Source organism: Schistocerca nitens, chromosome 11 (assembly GCF_023898315.1).
Source record: "Schistocerca nitens isolate TAMUIC-IGC-003100 chromosome 11, iqSchNite1.1, whole genome shotgun sequence".
NCBI lineage: Eukaryota > Metazoa > Arthropoda > Insecta > Orthoptera > Acrididae > Schistocerca > Schistocerca nitens.
In genome coordinates, this window is record NC_064624.1 from 99,474,799 (window position 1) to 99,500,056 (window position 25,258).

At 41.8% G+C, this 25,258-nt stretch overlaps 2 long non-coding RNA genes across 3 annotated transcripts in view; one reads left to right on the forward strand and one right to left on the reverse strand.

Moving 5' to 3' along the window:
* Positions 1-23,134, forward strand: part of LOC126212821 (uncharacterized) — a 33,655-nt gene extending 10,521 nt beyond the window's left edge. For both annotated transcript variants that reach the window (XR_007540916.1, XR_007540917.1), the window contains 2 exons: positions 11,252-11,320; positions 23,075-23,134. This is a non-coding gene — a long non-coding RNA (uncharacterized LOC126212821). The remainder of the gene's footprint in view (positions 1-11,251; positions 11,321-23,074) is intronic.
* LOC126212822 (uncharacterized) overlaps positions 11,638-25,258 on the reverse strand; it is a 42,776-nt gene continuing 29,155 nt past the window's right edge. The window contains exon 3 of the long non-coding RNA XR_007540918.1: positions 11,638-12,281. This is a non-coding gene — a long non-coding RNA (uncharacterized LOC126212822). The remainder of the gene's footprint in view (positions 12,282-25,258) is intronic.

Below are 25,258 nucleotides of genomic sequence, written 5' to 3' on the forward strand. Positions count from 1 at the left end.
GTTTATTTTCACTCACGTGACAACCTTTGAGGTATGTGCATCTTATCATTAAAAGAAATATGAATCTCAACAAAAATAGATGCGAATTTTGCCAAAAAGAGAGAGAGAGAGAGAGAGAGAGAGAGAGAGAGAGAGAAATTCCAGTACGTGGGGTACATATAGAAGTTTGGGCCTAGCCAAGAGTTGTGCACAGATAGCCAAAACAGTTAAGGTGACCGCTCGTGTAAAGCAGGAAACCTGGGTTCGAGTTCCAGTATGGCAGTTGTTTTCATTCCATTATACAGCTGATGGTTGTCCGTATTTGCAACTGCAAATATGTTTTGTGTATTGCATGTGGGCTGTGGTCAGCACAGTGCTTGTTCTTTTGGGCATGCATGTATGTCCAAAGGAACATTGCATCATACTTTTAACAACACAGGCACTGCAATATCATAATATGTCTGTGTTTATACAGTGTCTGCATCGTCACAATATAATGCTCTTCAGACACGCATGCCTAAAAGCTGTGGATTAACATTATGAAGTAAATCTACTTATTTCATATCTGCATTGATGTCAGCATTTTGTTACACACGAAAGTTTGTGCCGGACCAAGATTCGAACTCAAATTTTCCACTCGTTACGAGCGTTCACCTTAACTGCTTCAGCGATCTGAATGTTCCCCCGCGACTGATCCAGACTTCTATACATCGTGTAGTCACATCCCGTATGCCCACACAATTTGCGATTCTCGTGCAGGGAGAGAATAGTGTTATATTGTCATTATAGACTCTCATTGGTGCATATTTGTAATATGCGAACTTTTTCACAACATTATATTAGTGTATATAAATTAGTTGTCAGTTGACAGCTCCCACCAGCAATACACGAATGGGACCTGTGCCGGATTTGCAGGCTCCAACCCTGTTGGCAGTTCCACTGTGCAAATCATTGTTCTTGCTGGTACTCAAGTAGCAAATGTATTTTAATGCGAAAATGTTGTCTAAATGAAGAAAAAATGTAACCCTGGCCCTAATGACAATTAACAGCACTACGGAGGTCTAGATCGTAGTCAACTTAGAGAATTTTTATGTACTTTTTGTAGGAAGTACAGACATCAAACTTAATACTTGTTACGAGTTAAATGTTGACAAAATTTCAAAACGATGTCATCCTCGAGCATTATGCACGAGTCTGTAGACTGTATGCTGAAGCTGTGGCGCGATCCCAACCGAGGGATGTTTGGTGAAGACTAGGGACCGTATTATACGCATTTGCACGCTGCATATCCATTTGCATATTTAGCTCCTTTTCACCAGTTATTGCATATTTTAATAAAAACTGGTGACGATACATACTTCACTCTGTTTACAATATTTTAAAAATTGAGACGGGTAGTCTCTAGCTCTATCTAGTTTTTACGTCTCACACATTCACCGCACCTAAAACTGCGTGTAATAGCTAACCGAAAGCCCACTGCATGGTGAAATCATTACAGAATAGGAACAGGAAGAGGCGTACAGAGTCTGTGCTCCTGCGCCTGTGCCCCCCGGTTAATCCCCCCCCACTGTCCCGCCGTATGCGTTCGCAACAAATAAATTAAAATTACGCGAGCCTTTAGTCGCACATCCGTTGTTTCAGTTTAGCTTTCTGCTTACTTGTACACAGTTGAACGTGTTAATGATGTGCAGCGTATAACGTGTCGTGTGCCATACCACCCGAAAAAAGAATGGTCGTTTCGTGGATAGCTGACCGTCCCGGAACATTTACATATCACGGGATTATTTTATGTTGTCAAGTCTGTGAAAAAAAAGTTTTGTGCAAAAAAAAAAAAAAAAAAAAAAAAAGTTTCAAGTAGATCAGCATGCCGAGACAAATCTTCCTATCACAGGAATGCAGAAGAAAAGGTGATGACAAAAATTTCTGATAACAGCAAGTTGCAGTAGCAGGGACTTGTCCAGAGGTAACCAAAAAAGTCTGTTTAACATGGATCTGTGCAGAGCATTCATTGCAAGCAATATTCCTCCTCACAAACTTATAAACTCTATCCTCTAAGGCTTCCTGCAGAAATATTGCTTAAATCAAAATATACCAGATGAATCGACATTGTGTAAAAATTACATACCGACAATGTGCGTAAATGTTCTGGAAGAAATACGCAATGAACTCGAGGGCAACATGATCTGGATTTCAGTTGACGAAACTGCAGACAGTTGTGGCCTGTACTTTGCAAATTTAATTGTTGGTGTTTTAAAAGAAGAGCCTTCTTCTTCCTATTTAGTGTTCTGCAAAGGACTTGAAAAAGTAAATCATTCTACGATCACTAGATTTGTGATTGAGGGTATTAGAAAAATATATCCAGAATCTTCTGCAAATGCAAGTGTGTTTGTGTTTATTTGAGATGCTGCTCCCTATATGATCAAAGCAGGAAAAGCTCTCAGAGTATTTTATCGTAATTTGATTCGTGTGATGTGCTTTGTTCACTGTGCACATCGCCTTGCTGAATGTAAGTAAACTGATTTCAGCCACAGAGAAAGTGCTTCTAAAGGCTCCTGCTCGCATCAACACCTACAAAGAAAAACTACCAAATGTGCAATGATTATAAAGAGTCCGCCTCAATTGCAAATAGAAACCGGATGTTCGCCTAGGTTTCGGTGCAGATAACCACGCCTTCTTTGGAACACACTAAAACTACAAACTGCCTAAATAGGCATCGCCCAGCATTAATACAGTTAGTAGTTTTAGTGTGTTCCGAAGAAGGCACGGTTATCCGCGCCAAAACCTAGGTCAACATCCGGTTTCTATTTGCAATTGAAGCGGATTCTTTATAATCATTAAATTATTCCAGTCGTAACTCATTGGGGTACGTAGGTTGAAGCTGTGTCATTTTACAATGAAAATTTCAAGGCCATTAGAGGGGTAGTAAATGACTTTAATAGTGCAGAGGCTTTGGCAGTTTGCCAATCCAAGGAAGCTTTTAATGATTCCGGTATTAAAAAAGACATTGCTGTGATTAGCACTACTTTTCCCATATGCCTGCAAGTATTAAAAAGCTTGAAACTCAAGGTTTGGCATTGAATGAATCTATTCAGTTAATGAATGAAATTATTCTAGTGAACTGCTCATTGCCGGAGGTATTCCCGAGAAAACTTATAGAGAAGTTTGAAAACATTTTGTACAATAACCCAGGCTTTGAACCCTTGTACCATATTGATGGTCTTATTAATGGGACGGGTGAACTTTTACCAGAAACGGTAAGTGCCAACATAGCACCCAAATTCAAATACTGCCCAGTCACCTCAGTTGATGTAGAATGGTCCTTTTCTACTTATAAAAATGTTTTGAGTGATCGAAGACACAATCTTACCACCAAACTATTGGAACAGTACTTGTTTATGTGTATTTACAATAGTAGGAAAATGTAAAATAAATTTTAAATGATGCTTTGGTCCAATAGTATTAATTAAAAGTTAATGATGTTAAAAAATTCATGATTGTGTGTTGTTTTTTAAATAAAATATTACTGGGTTTTTGAGTGTGCCCCCCCTGCGTGCAGTATATCTCGAACTTGGTCCTGTACGTATCAATTGTTTTGCCGTGACTCAACTCACATCGCGTCTGTTTGTTACCGACAACAATAGTGAAGAAGGAACAACTCTTGAAATACAGTATGAGTCCCCATTTTGCAAATTTTTAGAAAATAATCCCAGAAAGCCTCCCCCCCCCCCCTTCCTAACCTCTACCAGAAATTATTCAGAAAGTGATATCAACATGATATCAACATTCTAAATGTACCGATGTTTGGCATGGCTGGCACTCTTCCTCGTAATTGATATGCACAGGTTCGACTTTGAGATGTAATGCACGCAGTAACTCCTATGTTTTTTTATTATTTGATCTTGCAGATTTCTGCACTTTGTGCATTTTTAAGCATTTTTCATGCATATTTTAAGATTTTTATGATGCATATAATCCAGTGATGACACACCCACAAGAATAGCATTTTAGAGCAGTTTTGAAAAAATTGTAAGCTTTCATCAACCTGAAGGTGGTTTTGAGCAGCACAGTGCTCTACTAGGGACAGTCCTACTCAAGGCCATACACCATTGCCCTCCTCTGACCTTTGAACTCATTCATCTACAGTTTGTCAACTCCAAACTGTGTTGGAACTTGCCGTTTTCCACAATAACAGATCCATCAGGAGGTTAAGGAAGTGATTAACGACAAATAAAAACGTGTAGCTACCTCAGCTCTTACACCACTCTTCACATGTCTGTCAGCGATGTCGTGAACGACCGACGGTGGAAAGATGGTGTGCTCCAGCAGTCAGTACCTCACTACCTGCCATGGCGCGAGCATCAGTGTGTGTGCAGATAATGGATGTGTGTTACTTAAAATAGCAAGCGGGACTATGATATTACGTGTGCTATCAGTTGCTTGTCTTATTACTGTGCTGACTAATAAAACATTATTATCTCCAAGTGTAGTGTTTGATTAGCTGCAAAGGTGTTACTCATACTGGCACGCTGCCAGCTTCATACTGTATTTACTTGAGTGTAAGACGCCCCTGAATATAAAATGGCCCAATTTTTAAAATTTTTTTATTTATTCATTTTTTTAATGAAAGGCTCCTTGAGAGAAATTTATTTTTAACAGATTCTGATTAACTAGAATTACAAACTGTTTTATTGATATAAAGTATCTGCCAAAAAGGTAACCTTATAACTATTCTAAACTTTTGCCATTTATTGATTGTCTAAATTTTGATAACACTTGGAGAAATAAAATAAAAACAAGAAATTGTTCACATGAATTTTTGGACTGGTTTCTTTTCTGCCTTTTATGCTTACAATCCCTGTAGTGTGTGCTACCACTATCTTGGGTCATCACCATCATCAACCTAATGGCACAGCCGTGAAATTTATACCTTCATTGTCACAAACATATGGCTGTTTCTTCAGAATATGTGGCTATTTCTGAGGTGGTTGTTATGTTGGAATTTGAGAACACAGCTATTTTTTCCTGTATACATACCAGATTTCACCTCTATCCTGAAATGAGTATGTTATAATCTCACTTCCAAACATGTCACCTCCCCCCACTCTGTGTAGAACCACCTGATATACCCCCTGTCATTCTTGTCATACGTCACAGAGAGTGTTGACAACATTGCAGCAAGAAACACAGAAGTACATCACTTGCCTAGATCTAGGCTTTTATTGTCTCGTGCAGAAATGAATACTATTGTTGAGTATTTGTCCAATTTTAAAGTCAGTTCAATTCCGACTACAAATGCATTTGAGCAAACTGCAGTTTAAACACAGTAGATGTTCATACACTGAAGTGCTGAAGAAACTGGTATAAGCATGTTTATTATAACACAGAGATTTGTAAACAGGCAGAATACGGCACTGCAGTCGGCATCGCCTTTACAAGACAACAAATGTCTGGGGCAGTTCTTAGATCAGTTACTGTTGCTACAATGGTAGGTTCCCAATATTTAAATGAGTTTGAACGTGGTGTTACAGCCAGTGCATGAGTGATGGGACACAGCATCCCTGAGCTAGCAATGAAATGCAGATTTTCCTGTACGACCATTTCATGAGTGTACTGTGTACTGTGACTATTGGGGATCTGGTAAAACAGCAAATCTCCGACATCACAATGGCTGGAAAACAGTCCTGTGAGAACGGGAGTGACGACAACTGAAGACAATTGTTCAATGTGACAGAACTGCAACCCTTATGCAAATTGCTGCAGATTTCAATACTGGGTTATCAACAAGTGTCAGTGTGTGAACCATTCAACGAAAAATCATCGATACGGTATTTCGGAACCGAAAACCCACTCGTGTACCCTTGATGACAGCATGACACAAAGCTTTAGGCCTTGCCTGGGCCCGGTCAACACCAACATTGGACTTATGATCACTGGAAACATGTTGCCTGGTCGGACGAGTTTTGTTTCAAATTATATACAGTTATGGAGACAACCTCATGAATCCATGGACCCTGCATGCCAGCAGTTGACTGTTTAAGCTGGTGGAGGTTCTGTAATGGTGTGGGGCATGTGCAGTTTGAGTGATATGGGACCCCTGATAAATCTAGATATGACTCTGACTGGTGACACATACGTAAGCATGCTGTCTGATCACCTGCATCCATTCATGTTCATTGTGCATTCCGACAGACTTGGGCAATTCCAGTAGGACAATACGGGGCAATTACAGCAGGACAATGCGACACCCCACACACCCAGAATTGCTACAGAGTTGCTCCAGGAACACTATTCTGAGTTTAAACACTTTTGCTGGCCATCAAACTCCCGATCATTATTGAACATATCTGGGATGCCTTGCAACGTGCTATTCTCAAGAGTTCCATCTCCTCACACTCTTAGGGATTTGTGGACAGGCCTTCAGGATTCCTGTTGTCAGTTCCCTCCAGCATTACTTCAGGCATTAGTAGAGTCCATGCCACGTCGTGTTGCGGCACTTCTGCGTGCTCGCAGGGGCCCTACGTAATATTCGGCAGGTGTACCAGTTTCTTTGGCTCTTGAGTGTAGAAAGCAAAAGTAGTTGGTATAGATTACCACGCATAACAACATGATGAAATTTGCTGCGGGCTCAGTGCTTCCCTCCGTTCAATCGTCATAGCTCTCAGCCAAGCTGGTGTCACTGTTCTCCTTCCAAGCTTGAGTAACTGTCAAAAACAGACTGCAATATCTGCTAGTATGCACGTCATATTTAACAACACCAACTAATATGTAAATAAAGGATTGCATTTAAGATTCCGTTCCACTCTCGAAGTTTTGCTCATCCCGCGATCTACTGACGTCTGTCGGTACTATCTCCACAACGGGTCTTGCGACTGTAATTTATTTTTGCTTTGACAATTACAGTCTGTTTAATATGATCTACTTCCTTTGTTAGCCACGTCATTCTATATTAATTTTCCTTCTTGTTTCAACTGAATTTCACCAACGTGGTATACAGCTGAGTAAAATCAGGTAATGTTTTTACATGGTATTGTAATACATGAACAGTGGTCAAATTTCTCATTTGCAATCTACGTAGTAAATCATTACAGTGTCTCATAACCAAATAAAATTTTGATCTGGTTTCTGAATCAACTAATGTTCTTTGAAGGACAAAAATTTCTATATTTGAATGTTACCTTTACTTAAAAAATTGCATTAATGTTTGTATATAATATTTATACATGTATGAGAATGTTTATTGGAAACCTGTTAAAATACAACAAAAGCTTGTAAGTTGATAGACTTTAATTCTATTTCCTCCTGTGTTTCACAAAACTGTCAAATGTCAATCAGTGCAATAGACTGTTGTGGCTAGTTCATTATTTCTTGTGTATCTCTTGCGCTAGTCAGTGTCACGTGATCGTTCGAGTAACGTCGATACTGTACCGAGCACTTCGGTGTATCGGGAACTCTCGAGCTTGTCGGAATGTATCATTTGCCGAGCCCTGCCCTTCAGAATTATTTAAAATAAAATTGCACAAAGCTTCATCTTCATGATGACCACTGTAAATGTAATCCTACTACTGTGCACATTACTAAACAATGTGATAATGGTGACCTCAGAAAAGTAGTTCAATCAGCCAATTTAAGACAACCCTGTAGCTTTTGAATGGAACATTTGGAAAGAAACCTCGTCTTATAATTATGTAAATACTCTAGATGATGCAGGGTTTTCAATATGTTATCTGCTGATACATATTTCACCATGAGTGATCTGAAGATGATTGTGTGGTCAACTGAAATTAGTCTTCACATTTTAATGTTTTATAGTGCACGGGATCTAGACAGTAAAAAAGTTTTTACTGACTTGAGCTATTAATACCTGCTGGGTCGAAATGGAAACACAGTTTCCTTCTGTAATGTGTTTCTGTTGTTTTAGGGGAGGAGACCAAACAGCGAAGTCATCGGTCTCATCGGATTGGGGAAGGAAGTCGGCCGTGCCCTTTCAGAGGAACCGTCCTGGCATTTGCCTGGAACGATTTAGAGAAATCACGGAAAACCTAAACCGGGACGGCCGGACGTGGGATCGAACCGTCGTCCTCCCGAATGCCAGTCCAGTGTCCTAACCACTGCGCCACCTCATTCGGTGTGTGTGTTTCTGTCGTGGCCAGATGACGGTGGGTCGAGTGGTGCCGCTAAATGACTGCCGCATCTGGGAGTGTGGTGGCTCATCAGTTTGCACGAGGGCCACACTGTTTTGGAAGACTTGCAGTGTTGAGGGCTGCAATGTGGCAGGAGCTCTGTGTCTAGTGGTAGCCTGCATTGAGGTAGGCTGGCTTGCACCAGGACGTGGACAGTGCTGTGTCTACCCCTTTAATGTGGAGAGTGAGTGTGCTAGTGTTGTGTCCTGGGAATGGATTTGAGCCTCAGAAGGGCGGTTCTAGTGCTCCACGCAGTGGACCGTGTCAGAGGAAAATGTGGTACGTCATTGCCAGCTCTCTGAGAACAGAAGTAGCCCATTTTCAGTGCCGTGTTGTTCCACTCGGTAAGTAAGTGTGGAGGGTAAGAATTGTAGAGGGAAACCTAGGTGTAACTACGGGAAGCAGGTCTGAAAAGATATAGATTGTGGTAGTTGTGCGTGAAGAAGAGGTCTGATCGGGATACACCGATGTGGGAAGCTACTTATCTGTTGCAAAGCCATTGTACAGCAGGCATGTGAATCGGTACTGGGGATGTTATGCCACCAGTTGTCAGATGGGTGATACTTTTACCACAACATGTTTGGGACTATGTTACCTCATTATTGAGTGCTATAAAATAAAGAAACCAGTGAAGAAATCACAATACTACACATACTGACCCATATAAAAATATTTGTATCTCCCTTTAATGTAACATACCATTAAGCTTCTGTGCCATTAGGCATCATCAGCAGTAAAATCCAGCAGCAAATGTGAATTGTCATACATAAAACTCTTCTCAGAACATCTCATATTGACACGTTACACTCTCGAGGCACAGTTTGCGTGTTAAATTGGACGACACTAGTGTCACTTTAGCGATATCTCCTCAGGGAACAGCCACAGATTTATTCGAATTAGCGGCATTAGGTTTAATGTTTTCAGTTGTCTTCCGTATGGATGCACACAATGAAACACAGGTGTAGTAATTGTTTTTAGAATTTTTAGAACTTTTGATTTTCATAAATTTTACAGTAGAAAGTAACATTGTTGAGGGCTCTGACATATGCTTTGCAGTCGAGTGCTATTTTTAGTAGGTGACAGCGGCAGCTTTAGTTTAACAACTGTGCCTTGAGAGTATAACATACTAACATGAGATGTTCGAGGAAGAGTTTTATGTTTGACAGTGCGTGTTTGCTGTTGCCTTTTGCTATTGATGAGGACGCCTAATGGCACAAGAACTTTGAGGTACATTACACTGTGGGCCGACATAAATATTTCAGTATAGGTCAGTAGGTAGAGTGTTGTAATTTATTGGTGGGTTTCCTTGTTTTATAGCACTTGATAAATGCGTTGTGGTAAAAATACCAGACATTTGACCACTCATGGTGTAACATACTCAGTACCATTGGGGTGCGGCGTAAAACAAAAGACTTTTGAATGAAGACCACAGCAACATTCAGTTGATATTGATGAAGTTATAATAAAGTGACAGATAATTATTATTCACGTATGGGCCCAGTAGGACCACGCGAGGTACAATCCATCAAGGTCACGTTTGATGGTTGGCCTTTCTTTGTGCCCAAATTTGTTTCATTCTTTCAGAATGAAGTCTCTTTCTTTCATTAGACCACGGTGTTCTAATCTGTTTTGTAATCAGTGGCAGATTATTGACTGATTTCTTCCCCCCCCCCCCCTCCCCCTCCCCCCGTTGACTTACATCTACACTCTGAACCAATGAGATACCTATTAATTGAATGTGCTTTAGCTGTAGCAGAGAAAGCGTGTGGATGCAATTTCTTATCTACTACAGTTGATAGTGAGTGAATTGGAAAATACACATTGTATTGAGTCAAAATTGTACTGTGCAACAACCGAGCGAGGTGGTGCAGTGGTTAGACACTGGACTCGCATTCGGGAGCACGACAGTTCAATCCCGCGTCCGGCCATCCTGATTTACATTTTCCGTGATTTCCCTAAATCACTCCAGGAAAATGCCGGGATGGTTCCTTTCAAAGGTCTCCTTCCCCGAAACAACCAACCAACCTACTGCGCATAAGTGTACAAGTAGGCTAGCTTGCTAGCTCTGTGAAGCTCTTTGCAAATGTTGCCATTGTGTACAGGGATTTGATATTGTTAGGAAATTATTGTTAAATGTAGTGAGTCTTGAAGATGATTTGCACATCGTTCAAGGACTGACAAATGATGTAATGTAAATTGTAAATTGCTCGATTACTAGAATCAAACATAACTATCAATAGGTGCAGTTAAGTGTGTGAGTAGTGAGTTTGTGTGTGTGTGTGAGTGAGTGAGAGAGAGAGAGAGAGAGAGAGAGAAGAGAGAGAGAGAGAGAAATTGGGAGGGACGGGGGGGGGGGGGTCACCCTTAGTTATGTGGTTATTTGAAGAAGGGAAGAGAGAGATATAGAACTAAAAGTACTGTCTAATTGAAGTTTCCCAAAAATTTTGTAATGCAGGCTACATTCGATATTTGCTTTTCACCAGGAGAATGTGTCATACTTATAGGTACAGCCCGTATTTGCGTGCTGCCTATTGTCGATAATGAAGTCATAAATATTGTTTGATATCACATACAGTTGTACTGTTGTCCATAAGCATTGCCATCATACCAACTCAAATGCTTTTTGAAACTTTAGAAATAATCTGTTCAGCTGTTTGGCCCAATCTGTGGCTCTCACAATGTCATAAGAGAAGAATGAAAGTTGGGTTCTGCACTGCTGATCCTTCTGGAATCAGAGCTGGTTGACACAGAGAAAGTAATTCTGTTACAGACAGCCATTGTAATGCTACAAGACATAATGTAGGGTAAGTTCATATGACTCTGTTGTGGACTTGGACTGGTTGCCAAACCACAAATGGGGTCTGCTTAGCAGCACGGTCACACACTCTCCTGTCAAAATTGTGTACAGTTAGTACCAATTGTTCATTGGTAGGACTGAGGGTGTTGCTCAATGTGTAGTTGCGTATGTTGCCTAACTTTGCATTTTTTATTTTAGTTGTGATTGCGCTCCCTTTAGTTTGGATTAAAGTTAATGTTAACTAGTCACTTTTAATATCTAGTGTACAGAGATACAGGTTTAATTCTTTTTTCAGGCGTATTGTAAGGCAGAAGAGCCTGTGCTGGTCTCACTTGTCCCAGTGCTTCTCAAAGAAGAACATGTGGTAAGTTTTGTTATTAAGACATTTGCATTTGGTAATGAATTGGCTTAAGTGGAGACAATAATGACCCATGATGTATCTTAGAAGATAGATTGAAGCATACATTTTAGATAGATGTGTTAAATCTCTGACACTGTGGACTGGAATACACTATTTAATATATCAAAAAAATTGATCAATTTTTGAAAATATAATGTAATTGAATAGGTAAAAAATCTACTCACCAAGTGGCGGCAGGAGGAAACATGTACAAAGATATTGAAATCTGCAAGCTTTCAGAGCCAGTGGCTCATTCTTCTGACAGAAGAGTTGAAGGGGATGGAAAGAGGGGTGAAGGAAAAGGTCTGGTGAGCTTTAGGCACCAGAGAGGAGAAGACACTGGTTCCAAAAGCCTGCGGATTTTAATACGTTTATATTTTTCTCCTGCTGCCACTGCTCGGAATGCACTATTTGGAATTCTTAAGTTGTCACGCATAAAATACAGGGAGCGAAAAGAAATGTCTTGTACAGAAACAAGACTGCAGCTGTAAGAGTCAAATTGCTGCAGCGCACCTATCACGGACTGCTGGCAGCCCAGTGTCTGCCAGCTGCACAAACCACGGCAGGGCCGAGAAGTCGGCAAGTAGATTGTGTTAAGAGGGCATTGCCAGTGGCCGCACCAAAACGACACTTGCTGCACGCTGTTAGCATTGGCGTTAGGCGATTGAGGCTGTGTTCCGCTTCTGTGACCCGGCCGAGCAGCCAGTCGAAAAGCTGTAGTACTCTGCACACTGAAGATTTAAGTTCGTGCTATGGTAGCAGAAGGCAGTGACATTGCCAGTCCGGAACTGTCGAATTCACCACAGCCGCTGCCGTCCAGTTTGCCGTCCACTGCCACTCGCAACTGAGATGTCGCACGCCCTAGGAACGGTCTCCGCCAGCTTGGCGCATCAAATGCGTTGTCACAGTTGCGAGCAAATCGTTCCTGAAAAACAGAAATTTTTAATATTGAATATTAATTTCAATCTTTGGGAGTCTTTTGTGAACATCTTTATATGAAGTATAGCCTTGTATGGAAGAGAAATTTGGACGGTCATCATTTCAGGCAAGAGGAGAAGAGCTTTTGAAATGTCATACTACAGAAGGCTGCTGAAGATAAGTGGTAGTGGATAATTAATGAAGTAGTTCTGGATCAAATTAGAAAGAAAAAGAAATTTATGTCACATCTTGGCTAAAAGATGATGTATGCTGGGGCATCAAGGGATTGTCAGTTTGGTGATGGAGGGAATAGGGTTAAAATTGTAGAGGAAAAACAAGGTTTGAATACACTAAGCAAACTGAAGTGGATGCAGGTTGTTGTACCTATACTGTGATCAGGACAGAGGCTTGCCAAAGATAGACTTCACGGAGAGCTGCCTCAAACCAGTCTTTGTGCTGAAGACCACAGCAGTGTTGAAACCGTAATTTTGTATGAAAGGTCAAATTGAGTGAGTTCGCCATAATGTTCCAAGCTATACTGTAATTAGTGGCTGCTTAGAATGTGTGAACTGTTTCAAGAAGTGTTTAGGCCATACGGTATATAGTGCCGCACTTAATGCTGGAAATGGGTACTGCACTCAAACATGGTGGCAACAGAAGTACACATTAATGGTCACACAGTAAAGGTAACACTGTTTGTAGCATCTTCCACTGTGTAAATGTAAAACAAACTGTTGGTTTGTTTTATGAAAACGAAAGTTGCTACTCACCATATAGCGGAGATGCTGAGTCGCAGATAGGCACAACAAAAAGACTGTCACAAATAAGCTTTTGACCTACAAGGCCTTTGTCAGAAACACACACACACACACACACACACACACACACACACACACACACACACACATACACACACACGACTGCGGACTTTGGCAGCTGAAGCCACACTTATTCGTAATATATCATTCGTTCTGAATTTTACATTGTTTGATGTTGGCTTACCCCACGTAAAATAAATAGCTATGGGCACCCACATGGGGTCATTCTATGCCAAACTATTCATGGGCCATCTAGAGCAATATTTTCTAACTGCCCAGAGTCCAACCGCTCACCATTTCAGATTCATTGGTGACACCCTCATGATCTGGACTGAGGGTGAGGTCACCCTAGCCACATTCCCCCAAAACCTCAACACCTTCCTCAATGCTAACCTCCACCTCAAGGATAGCTTCATCAGTACCTCTGTCCATACCAAACCTTCCAAACACTGACAGTACCTCCACTTGGACAGCTGCCGCCCATTCCGTACCGAGAAATGGCCTGCGTACAGACTAACCACCCGTGGTCATCCCATCTGCAGGGACGAGCAGTGCCAGAGCAAATACACCGAGTATCCCACCAAGACCTTCGCAGACCGAAATTACCGTCCCAACCTTTTACAGAAGCAGATCTCGCATACCTTGTCTCTCCAGCCATCTACCACCTCCTACTTACTCACCATCTGGCTACAGAGCAGCATTCATCTCGTGCCTCGGCACCACGTACGACTGGAGCAACGGTTTTGACTACCTCTCACTGTGCCCTGAAATAGACCTAGAGGTAAGACCTATCTCGTACATTCTACCAACCACATACTCCGGTCAGACATCTTCTACCCCATCAGAGGTAGGGCTACCTGTGGAAGCAGTTTTTCTGAACTGCGCAGGTGGGAACTCTGCCTGCAATATATCCTATTACCGTAACCCCCCTGGCCTCAGCCTTCATTAGTCCCTGTCCTCCACTTACCTATCCCCTTCCCTGCTCTCACTCCAGCAATACACGGTCTTCTATTCCACTAACACACCCATTAGTCACTAGTCTTTTTCCCCATCTCTTCTTCTCTCCTCCTTTCCCAATCGCCTCCCCTCCCATCCTCCCCCCCCCCACTCCCCACACATACAAACCTCCCAAACCTAAATGCCCTACCCTATCCCCACTGCCCCCTTGCAAGCTCCCACAAGCAGCACGACACCTTCCCCCACCCCACTCTGCACCCCATGTCGCCTCCTTACCATCACAACTGGATAGCTGCTCCTGTCCGGCGCATATACGACTCAGCTCAGCCACAGTGGCCACAGGTGGCAGAGAGAGAGAGAGTGAGGGAGAGAGAGAGAGAGAGAGAGAGAGAGAGAGTCAGTCCGTCCGTCCATCCTCTAGTCCTCTGTATGGCTTTTCACAATATTGTTAAAATAAATAATGTTTTTATTCAGGAGAAATGAGCAGCAAGAATATTATGTAAAGTAGAGAGATGGTGGTGCCCCTTGCAGAGGCTGCTTTACGGATCTCGAAATTCTTACACTCACTTCCTGGTACATTTATGTCACAACAATTTTTGTTGCTTATAATAAAAATTTCCTTCAACTGAAAAGTGATTTGCACACGTTCCTTTGGGTCTAGTATTCGGAGTTAAGTTACGTACTCTGGTGCAAAGGATTTCAACATATACTACAAACAGAAAGCAAAGATATTTGGGCAGGAACATTTGGCAGTTGATAAGAAAATGGAAAACATTCCTTGTTGGCCATTACTTCTAAAATTATCTGAATCTGTAGATTTAAGAATTGAAAATTCATATTAGCTACATGACAAATAACAATGTTCATAGGAATCTACATCTACATCCAGATTCCGCAAGCCACTGTATGGTGCATGTTGGAAGGCATGCTCTACTACTACTAGTCATTTCCTTTCCTGTTCTAGCTGCAAATAGAGCGAGGGAAAAACAACTGTCTATATGGCTCCATGTGGCCCCTAATCTCTCTGAGCTTATCTTCGTGGTCGTTACAAGAACTGTACATTGGCAGCAGTAGAATCGCTCTGCAGTCAGCCACAAATGGTGGCTCTCTAAATTTTCTGGATAGTGCTCCTCGAAAAGAACGCTGTCTTCCCTCCGGTGATTCCATTTGAGTTCTTGATGCATCTCCATAATACTTGATTATTGTTGAAACATATTAGTAACAAATCTAGCAGCCTGCTTCTGAATTGCATCGATGTCTTCGTTTAGTCCGACCTAGTGCGGATCCCAAACATTCGAGCAGAGCTCGAGAAGAGGTTGCACTAGTGTCCTACATGTGGTCTCCTTTACAGATGAACCTCACTTTCCAAAAATTCTCCCAATAAACCAAAGTGGACCATTCGCCTTCCCCACTGCAGTCCTTATATGCTCATTCAATTTCATATCGCTTTGCATTACGCCTAGATATTTAACTGACATGAGTGTGTCAAGCATCTCATTATTTGTAAACTGTGGGTTTGTTTTTCCTACTCATCTGCATTAACTTACATTTTTCTACATTTAGAGGTAGCAGCCATTCACCACACCAACTAGAAATTTCATCTGAGTCATCAACTATCCTCCTACAGTCACTCAACGATGGCACCTTACTGTACACCACAGCAACATTAGCCAACAACCACAGACTACTGTCCGCCAAATCATTTACATATGTAGGAAAACAACTTTCCTGTCACACTTTCCTGGGACACTCCTGTCTCTGATGAACACACATCATCAGGCACAATGTACTGGGTTCTGTTACTCAAGAAGTCTGTGAACCACTCACAAAATCTGGGGACCTATTCCGTATGCTCGTACCTTCATTAACAGTCGGCAGTGTGGTGCCGTGTCAGATGCTTTACAGAAATCTAGACGTATGGAATGCTGCGTGACAAACAATTTTGTGTTTTAAACAGCACTGTTGTGACCTCTCTGGTTATCTCAGGGTGACTGATCATAGGTGTACACTCTGGTGTTTTGCTGAGTTGTCGTTTCCATCTCGTGCACAATATTTCAACAACTGGACGAGCCTTCTTCTTTAGGTGCTGTGAGTTTTACTGTTTTGTGCACGTGCTGGGTGGACTCCACTCCACACTGTCTGGTTGGAGTCTGGGAAGTGAGTAACAGCAAAACTCGTAGCATCCGTGGAAGACGGCTGCGTGAGATGTCGAAATATTGTGCATAAAATGTAACTGACAACTCGGCAGAACGGCCGGTAGCACACAGTTACAGATTTTGTTCTTAGGATCTGCAGCTGTTTTCTTTTAAAACTGACAGTGTAATCAACTAAATGCACTCACAGAAACAGCAAGTGTCATATCGTGAAGCACCAGTCTGATACTTGTCAACCTTCACGGTGATGTTTATCGTGTAACAGTTATTTCGTGATTAAAATTTCATTCCATTTTGAACTTATTCATCAATAAAAACTTATCTGGTTTTGATGGTGTTCCAGTAGACTACTAAAGATTTATTCTCATAAAATAAGCCTCGTATTATTGGAAATATGTAATGCATCAACTGAGTCAAGACATTTTTCCAAAGAAACTGAAATACACCATTGGTAAACTCCTCTTTAAGTAAGGTGATAGGAGAGGTCAATAACTGCTGACCTGTTTCATTGTTGACATCATTTTCCAAAATGCAGTTGAATACCAGCAGCTGCCAGTCTTGTGATGGCTTTTGTTACCACTGGAAAGTTGGCATTGGTGATGCCAAGTTTCCAGACAAGGTGTGTGTGTGTGTGTGTGTGTGTGTGTGTGTGTAAAGACCTCTTTCACAGTTTTGGTAGCACTTGATTAATAGCTATTGAGCTCACAAAAGATTACCTTTCTTTTAGTGTGGATCATCCAGTAATATTCAGCAGCATTAAGCCAGGAATCCAATCATCTAAGCACAAGGTGGGGGAAGGAGGGGCAGTGAAGGTGCTCGATCCTTGGATTTCTGCACCTGTAGCGGGACGTTCACATTAATTGTCGTGCCACAAGTAATTAATTTTCCTACATCGGAGCAATTTGATCACACCTCTTCTGCAACTCTGCGTAACGCATGCATGAGTCAAATGACATAAACCATACTGCGGTAGAGAATTTGAAGCCCTCAGCTGCTTTAGCCGTGTATGAAGCACCATCTGTTGCTAGAAGCAAAACATTTTCTCTGCTCACAACATCTTGTCACAGTAGCTTCACAGAGTTGTGAAACAAAATGGCAACTGTTGAAATTTGTACTCTCTCTCAAGATCTTCACGCATTAGGAGGAACATTTTTCCAGGCCTGTCAACTTTCAGAACACCCCATAACATCTGCAACATAATGTCCACCCACATTGGTACCGTTGTATAGGGACGTTGATCTTTAGTTCAGCAACACAATTTTTTTTTTTTATTTTATTTATTTATTTTTTTTGAGCTTCTCTTCATAGCACACTGATAAATAGTTCTTTCTCAATATAGATTAACCTGGAACAGGATGTTTTGTGTACTTCTCAAGAACTGTCTGAAATGTGGATTCTTCAGCTTCTCAGATGGGATGTTGCAAGACACCATCATTTCACCTGTCTTTAAATGTTTGTACAATTGAAGATGAACCTGTCTGCTCAACTAACAGCATTTGTCTGCTGCCATTTTCAGCACTTCTCTTCACACAGCTGCTGTATTTGGTGGTATTAAAGTGCTGTTGCACATTAAAGTGCTGTTCTGCACTAACTTTGACTTCACTTAATTAACAAAATAACATTTCCCCACCAGTGCTGAAGAACTTGTCATCAAACTCACAAACGAAACCTTGCAACTCCATGCTGATGGACGGCTTTTGTTGAACCACTTGAGTTTATATTCTGACTGAATAGTGTGACCACCTGTGCGATGTTTATCATGTCGGGAGGTGCATTTGTTAGTTTTGAGAATGTTTTGTTTGCCCCACCCAACAGTGTCTTACATCAGCAAACTGACTAGTGTGTAATGCTACTTGTCTACTGTTGTTGTGATCTTCGGTACAGAGACTGGTTTGACGCAGCCCTCCATGCTACTCTATCCTGCGCAAGCTTCTTCATCTCCAAGTAACTACTGCAACATACATCCTTCTGAATCTGCTTAATGTATTCATCTCTTGGTCTCCCTCTACGATTTTTACCCTCCACACTGCCCTCCGATATTAAATTGGTGATCCGTTGATGCCTCAGAACATGTCCTACCAACCGATCCCTTCTTCTTGTCAAGTTGTGCCACAAATTCCTCTTCTCTCAATTCTACTCAGTACCTCCTCATTAGTTACATGATTTACCCATCTGATCTTCAGCATTCTTCTGTAGCACCACATTTCAAAAGCTTCTATTCTCTTCTTGTCTAAACTAATTATCGTACTTGTTTCACTTCCATACGTGGCTACACTCCATACAAATAGTTTCAGAAAAGACTTTCTGACCCTTAAACTTATACTTAATGTTAACAAAGTTCTCTGCTTCAGAAACACTTTCCTTACCATTGCCAGTCTACATTTTATAGCCCCGACCATCATCAATTATTTTTATCCCCAAATAGCTAAACTCCTTTACTACTTTAAGTGTCTCATTTCCTAATATAATTCCCTCAGCATCACCTGACTTAATTCGACTACATTCCATTATCCTCTTGTTTTGCTTTTGTCGATGTTCATCTTACATCCCCCTTTCAAGACACTGTTTATTCAATTCAACTTCTCTTCCAGGTCCTTTGCTGTCTCTGACAGAACTGGTATGTCATCGGTAAACCTCAAAGTTTTTATATCTTCTCTGTGGATTTTAATTCCTTCTCCAAATTTTTCTTTTGTTTCCTTTACTGCTTGCTCAGTATACAGGCTGAATAACATTGAGGATAGGCTACAACCCTGTCTCACTCCCTTTCCAACCACTGCTTCTCTCTCATGTTCCTTGACTCGTATAACTGCCGTCTGGTTTCTGTAAAAATTTTAAATAGCCATTTGGCCCCTGGCACCTTCAGAATTTGAAAGAGACTATTCCAGTCAACATTGTCAGAAGCCTTTTCTAAGTCCACAGATGCTAGAATCATAAGTTTACCTTTCCTTACCGTATTTACTCGAATTTAAGCCGCACTCGAATCTAAGCCGCACCTGAAAAATGAGACTCGAAATCGAGGAAAAAAAAATTTCCCGAATCTAAGCCGCACCTGAAATCTGAGACTCGAAATTCAAGGGGAGAGAAAAGTTTTAGGCGACACTTCCAAATCGAAACAAAGTTGGTCCATTGTAATATGAGAAACAATTTAGGTTAAATGAATGACGATACAGCTGTAGTAGTTTGGTTCAAGTCGTAAGCTTAGCAGTTAAGCTTTACCAGGTAGGCGTTGTTATGCATCAGGCGCTCAGTCCGTATTTATACGGGTACCCTTCCTTTTTCACGTGCTTCGTCTGGTTTGAATTGATTGCTTATTTTTCTTTGATCTGACAAGTGCAGTTCTCTTTGTTATAGGTGTTTCCGTCACTCAGAGCTGGAAATGTATTACTGTACTGTGTCATGCATTGTTCGTCGCATTCTGAAAACGAGGGTTTACGGCCTGTCGCCGCTCGCGGCATGGCTTGCTTTTGTGCACGCTACCACCGCTTACAATTAAAAAAAAAAAAAACAAAGAGAGGAATCATCTCATTAGCGAAACAATGGCAAGAGACTGCTATTCGTTGCTACTTACACTGCTGCTTTCTTTGATAATGATCAACAAGAACCAAATAATAGACTGCGTATGATAGAAGATGTTCTGAACGAGAATTTAGTGAAAATTTTTTCCGTTTGAAAATCTTTGCAGACGCCTCTTTAGTACATTACATTATGCACAGAAATTAGAGTCATCTTAGATTTAAAAATCTAATCAATTTCCGTGCTTCATTTCTGACTGTATCACTATTAGGCATAAGAATAATACGAATATAAACATGACATGGTATGTATATTCTTCCGCGTCTGCTGTTGTCTCACTTTTTTTTTTTTTTTTTTTTTACTTTATTGTCATTTTAAAACCTATACAATAGGCAGGCTGGCAGCAGCACACTACGCTGCTCTTCAGCCAAAGAAGACATAAGCATAAAAAACAGGAGAAAAACATAAAAGTCACAAAATGCAAAATGGTGGGCGATAAAACAGGAGACACAGAGAGACAAACACGGAGCCGTTCACACTCGACGATAAACCACACTGCAAACTGTTGAGACGACGCACAAACACTGAAGAAGACGATGGCACTGGTGAACAACGGAGTGTGACGGTGAAACACTGAACACTAAACACGACGGCACACACAAGACACTGATGGCGGCGATCTCCGGCACGCGAAAGTCCACGTAGCGTGTGCGAGTCTGGGGACCTGCCAAGAGGGGAACGGGGGTGAGGTGGGGGAGAAGGGAGAAAAGGACGCCAATGGCGGAGGAGACGGGGGCAGGAGGGAGAGGGACAGGGGAGGGGAGGCCCGGGGGAGGAGGGGAGAGAAAAGGAGGGGGGAGGGAAAAAGGGAGAGAAGGGAGGGAGGGTGCCCTGAGGAGCATGCACAGGAGGAGGGTGGAAGGATCAAAGTTGGTAGGAGGGGTAGATGGAGGGAAGGAGGACATCATCAGGGAGGGGGAGCTGGCGGAAGCCACCTTGGGAGAGGGTAAGGAGGGTGGAGAGATGGAGACCGGGTGGGACATGGGAGTACAGGCGCGGCAGCGGGCGGGGGTGGGAGAGAATCGGAGAGACGAGCGGGTGAGGAGGATCGAGTTTACGGGAGGTGTAGAGGATGCGTATTCGTTCGAGGAAGAGGAGGAGGTGGGGGAAGGGGATAAGATCATACAGGATCCGCGTGGGGGAGGGGAGACGGATGCGATAGGCAAGGCGGAGAGCATGGCGTTCAAGGATTTGGAGGGATTTATAAAAGGAAGGGGGGGCAGAGATCCAGGCGGGATGGGCGTAACAGAGGATAGGGCGGATGAGGGACTTATAGGTGTGGAGGATGGTGGAGGGGTCCAGACCCCACGTACGGCCGGAAAGGAGCTTGAGGAGACGGAGTCGGGAGTGTGCCTTGGCTTGGATTGTCTGGAGATGGGGAGTCCAGGAGAGGCGACGGTCGAGGGTGACGCCAAGGTACTTAAGGGTGGGGGTGAGAGCGATGGGACGGCCATAAACGGTGAGATAGAAATCAAGGAGGCGGAAGGAAGGGGTGGTTTTGCCTACAATGATCGCCTGGGTTTTGGAAGGATTGACCGTGAGCAACCACTGGTCGCACCAAGCGGTGAACCGGTCAAGATGGGATTGGAGAAGGTGTTGGGAGCGTTGCAGGGTGGGGGCAAGGGCAAGGAAGGCGGTGTCATCGGCAAACTGGAGAAGGTGGACGGGGGGTGACGGCGGCGGCATGTCCGCCGTGTACAACAAGTACAGAAGGGGGGGGAGGACGGAGCCTTGGGGCACACCGGCGGAGGGGAAGAAGGTGTAGGAATCGGCGTTATGGATGGTGACATGGGAAGGACGGCAGGAGAGAAAGGAACCGATCAGACGAACGTAGTTAATGGGAAGGGCGAAGGTTTGGAGCTTGAAGAGGAGACCGGAATGCCATACGCGGTCATATGCGCGTTCGAGGTCAAGAGAGAGGAAGATTGCGGAGCGACGGGAATTGAGCTGTTCGGAAAGGAGATGAGTGAGGTGAAGGAGAAGATCGTCGGAAGAGAAGGACGGCCGAAAGCCACACTGGGTAACGGGAAGGAGGCGGTGCTGGCGGAGATGCTGGTGGATGCGGCGGGTGAGGATAGATTCCAGGACCTTGCTGAAGACGTTGTCTCACTCTAGTTTCGTAGTTTATTAGGCGGACAGGATTTAAATGAGATAGCAGCAAACACGAAAGAATACATGGCAAAATGTTTATATTCGTATTATTCTTATCGTGAAGAGAATACTGCATGTGATGCACAATTCATAAAAGTTCCTATTAGCAACCATTTCTTCTCACAGTTAGGAAAAAATTCATAAAGCAGAGCTGGCCATATTGACAAATATCCCAAACAGTCTTGCCAGTCAGATTTTCGTAGTACATTGAAATGCTGCTACATTCGAAGAGGAACAATACGGAATTTGTATTTACTTCGTTGGATAATATATGAAAATGCAGTGGTCGAAACTCGGGGCGGAGAAAAAAAAAAAGCTCGTCTTCCACCTTTTTTTTTTATTTATTTACTGACGCAGAGGTTTTGGTGCTAGTATTTGTCTTTGTGCCTGCGATGCATGCCTGCGTAGCGCTACATATATTCGACGACAGAAGTTAGTTGTGGCGGCACCTACCAACATTTTTCAGAACTTCCGCTTACTTTGCACTCGATTCTAAGCCGCAGGTGGTTTTTTGGATTACAAAAACCGGAAAAAAAGTGCGGCTTAGATTCGAGTAAATACGGTAATCTATGTTAAGATAAGTCGTAAGTCGTAGGTCAGTATGCCTCACATGTTCCAACATTTCTACAGAATCCAAACTGATTCTCCCCAAGGTCAGCTTCTACCAGTCTACTAAAGTCGTGATAAATAAAGCTTTGTAGTAATTGTTGTGTTTATTTGTGGCATTATAATCTGAAACATTGTCATGTGAGCAACATTTTCATGTTTTTATTCGTGTGTCCATATAAGATACAACAAATATATAAAGTTTTGCAAACGTTGGCGGAAATATAACCTGTTACTGAAAAAAAAAGATGTAAATATGACTTTGGATGCATAATAGAAGTACATTTATCTATACTATAACACCTGAATTTATGCAAAAATTGTTGTTAAATTCACCAAGAAGTTCAGGAAAAAATATGATTTGTCATAAAAATGTGGGCCCTTGTTATGATTACTTGAAGTGAAAAGTGAAGTGTCAAAAGTATTCAGTAATGTACCACGAGGAAACAGAGAATTAAACCTTTTAAACATAATTTCCGTCATGTAAATTTCATACACCACGAAAACATTATAAATCTGACATCTGTTGTAATTTTTTCCAGCTTGATGAATCGCTGGAGGACTTTGAAGTTGGCAGTCACCCATTGCTAATAAATCTGGTGAGTCACTGAGTTTTATAATATTTCAGTACTTACGACTAGAATACAAGTTGCAATAAGCTCAGTAAGAAGGCCTGACTGCAACTCATTTTCTCAATGAAATTGTGGTTCTGTTGTTTGTCTTCTTCTTCTTAGTTCTTCAATCGTCAGGTTGGTTGTCGGCAGTGCACAAAGCTTTTCTTTCTTGGGCCTTTATCTTGAGAGTGGTATGTGGTGCAGTCGTTACTGTCCATGATCTAGGCAAAGTATTCCAGTCTCGGTCTGCCGCTTGTGTTCTTATCTCATTCTGCACAGCGAAACACTCCAAACAAATGCCTTTATGAGGTCTTTCCTGAAATGTCTGTCTATGCAGCTGGGTGTGAAAAGGTTCCGCAGTTTATAAATATTTTAGCATACAGTCACTAATTTTAGTAACATGTCCAGAGCAATGTGTTTCGAGGGTCGAGCTCTCGTCATCAGGCTGTCTTAAGTTAACCCTACATAAAATGCACTTCAGAAGCACTGGAGGTCAAAATATAAGTTTATTCAGACATGTAGACTATCATCTTACTTTAAAACTGGAAGCACCAGATTCCCTGCATCCTTATCTGCATATTCTTCAAAACATTGTTTATGTAAGGCAGTAAACATCAGTCACACCAGCTGCCTCTCAGTGCACGTCAGAGCTGCACACGTGTTTATAAATAAGTGGTGCCTTAAAAGTGTGTTAACATGGATAAGGAAGCAGGGAATCTAATGCTACCACTTTTCAAGTAAGACAAGGACTTCGTAGCTTAGTAATTTTATTTTTTTTTCTATTTTTACCTTGAGTGTTTTTGAAGTGCATTTTATGTAGGATTAATTTTGAAGCCAGATGATGGCAGCTTGACCCCAAAAACATGTTGCTGTGGATTATGTTCCTAAAATTAGTGGTTGTATGCTAAAATATGTATAAAGATTGCCTTAAAAATAGCTACCTTTGGTGCTTAAAATGGACAATATTAGAAAGTTTGTTCTCTTGTTAAAATCAGTCTTTGTGTGATAGATTTGGCTTGCAATATTCTTCTTTGATCTTCCATTTGATGTAATTTTACTCCATCAGTAGGTGAAGGATTCGGTGGTTTACAGTTGCTCACTGAGCTTTGGGCAGTGATATTTTGCTTACTCACCACAAAGATCTTTTTTTTAGCTTCATTAATTTCCATGTTATAAGAAAAACTGAGTGTGGTTCCATCTGGGCCAGCATCACTTCTAATTGAAGGGACTGCTGGAAGAAAGTGCTAACTCACAATAGCATAATTTGGGTTGTTAACATGTTGTTCGATTAACCCTTTTGTTACAGCAGTCTGCTTCGCTGAGCTGGTGCCACTGATCGGTGCAGCATGCCGCGAATTGTGCACATTGCACATCAGTAAGATGATGTGCAGGTTACTGTATTTAAGTGTTACATAACAATATATTTGGAGATTTTATAAGTATTATAAGAAAAGCCATTTAGGATCATTTGAAAGATTCTTAATAATGTAATTCAGTATGATAAATTTGAAAACAAGGTTCAACGCACAAACCCACATTACAATTTTTACACTTGTACTTAGATTCTCATTTTCTGTCATTTGCACTTCAAACAACACACCTTCTATTTCGGTTTCTTCCTACTGGTTTGTAAACCGAAGAAAAGTGTCTTTCTGTTAAGCTCAGTGGATGATTATTGCCTGTTCGGTGTAGACATTTTATGCTTCGATGATACTCTTCCAGTATCTCCCTAATTAACTGCAATTGAAGTTTTGACATGGATACCAGTTCTTTCCTCTTGTGTTTATAAAGACAATAGGCATTCCACACACAAATGTCCAGCAAGTGAAAGAAATGTTTGCGATGCCTTTGCAGAGATTTGAGTGTTGATTCCACAGTGCTTATAACCGTGTCAGCTTTATCAACTGCACCCATTGAATTATTATAATCCAATACGCATACAGGTTTTTGGATAACTTTTACTGTATCAAATTCATCTGAGTGCATGGTAGAAAGCATATAGACTTCTTTTTTATCCATCCACTTTTTGAATATTAAATTTTTGCACGATTGACAGGTTGTCTGTCCTCATTTTAAGCGTTCACCAGTTTTAGGCATTCCTTTCCTTCTCTT